Source organism: Rhagoletis pomonella, unplaced genomic scaffold (genome assembly GCF_013731165.1).
Source record: "Rhagoletis pomonella isolate Grant_MI unplaced genomic scaffold, Rhpom_1.0 Rhpom_scaffold_00001, whole genome shotgun sequence".
Lineage (NCBI taxonomy): Eukaryota > Metazoa > Arthropoda > Insecta > Diptera > Tephritidae > Rhagoletis > Rhagoletis pomonella.
Window position 1 is genome coordinate 79154917 of NW_023458555.1, and position 2029 is coordinate 79156945.

The following is a 2029-nucleotide window of genomic DNA, read 5'->3' on the forward strand; positions in this document are numbered from 1 at the left end:
TTTTCAATACCAACCTACCTTGGATTAAGGGAAACCTACATACCAAATTTCGTTGAGATATCTCAATTTCTGCTCGAGTTATCGTGTACACGGACGGACGGACAGACGAACAGACGGACGGGCAGACAGACATGGCTTAATCGATTTCTTTTTTCATCCTGATCATTTATGTATACATCTGTCTATATCTATCTCGATTCGTTTTGGCTGTTACAAACAACCGTTACGTGAACAAAATTAATATACCCTTGTGCACAAATGCGCTCGGGTATAAAAATCAAACACAACGCAAAAACTACAAAAAATTACTGTTGCACATTTTCGTGGACGCGAAATTGGAAAACTAAGTAAAATAAAACAAAAATATCAAATACAACTCAAAAACTACAAAAAACAAGTAAGAAAGTCTAAGTTCGGGCGGAGCCGAACATTAAATACCCGGCGCAAGCATTAAATATATGTTTTCCACCTTTCCGAAAGCTACCGCTACATGATAAGCCGGTGTGTATAAATTTTAAGTAAACTAGCGTCCTTAAGTTTCAAAATATTGAAATTTCAAGCATTTATTTAATTAACCGTTATATGAAAAGCGGCCGTAATTTTAGTCCGATTTCAACAATTTTCAATGGTTTACTTTTATGTGGCAAGCACAATAACCATACCGAGTTTGGTACAAATTGCTAGAACGGTTAGCGAGATACATATACGTGATCATAAGTGGGCGGTGCCACGCCCATTTTGCAAAATTTTATCATAAACGTATTTCCTGGCAAAGAATTGTTGCAACCATCATTTTGAATAAATTAGCTTTAATATTACTGATTTATCGAGGATTTCGTATTTCTCGAAATTACCGTTATATGGGATGTGGGCATGGTTATTGTCCGATAAAAATTTTCTGCCATTTGGTATGCTGTACCGGTGCCAACAACTGTGCCAAGTTTGGAAGAAATTGATGCAGCGGTTACCAAGATATACACTTGTAACCATAAGTGGGCGTGGCTACGCCCATTTTCAAAAAAATGTTAATATTCTTTTTTCGTCTAAAATTTATTGTAATTATCAATTTTGAGTGAATTATCTTCAGTAGTTACTAAAATATCGCAGTTTTTGTATTTCTGAAAATTACCGTTATATGGGAGGTAGGCGTGGTTATTGTCCGTTTTTGCCCATTTTCAATACCATCCGTCCTACGCCCGGAAGAAGTACACGTACCAAGTTTCGTTAAGATATCTTAATTTTTACTCGAGTTATCGTGTGCACAGACGGACGGACAGACGGACGGACAGACAGTCACCGCTTAATCGATTTCTCTTTTCATTCTGATCATTTATGTATACATTTGTGTATATCTATCTCGATTCGTTTTGCCTGTTACAAACAACCGTTATGTGAACATAGTTATAATACCCTTGTGCACAAGTGCGCTCGGGTATAAAAATTACTGTCGCACATTTTCGTGCGACGTGGCCCCACAACATGTTTTATGTTCTCCTAGGCCATGTCGCACGAAAATGTGCGACACAAAAAACCGTTATAACTGCAAAATTAGGGACCAAAATAAAGTCGCGAGTAGTCAAAACTTATTTTTAGGCACCAAGAAACAAAAACGAACAAAAATAAGTTGTTGGCCTCAGGTGACCAAAATTGTTAAATGACATTGCTACTGAACGATCAAAATTCTAAAAAGGCTTTGGCAGCCAACGTGTTAAAACGGCTCCGTCATCTTCAGGCGAACAAGCACCTGCGCCATTTACCTGGAAAATATGTCAGAAGGAATAGAACGACCGACGTCCAATTTACAGACCACTGGATGCTCATTTGTAGATGAGGCATAAGTAAATAATAGAGCTCGTAGAGGTAATTCAACAACCTTTCGTATGATATGTATATATATACATAATGTATATACATATATTTTAAATAAAACTAAAAAATCGAAGTTATGGCCATTGTTTTAATAAAAGGGTATGGTTTTCTAAAAAAAAATACGTAATTAACTATATTAAAAAATATGATTATTATTTTT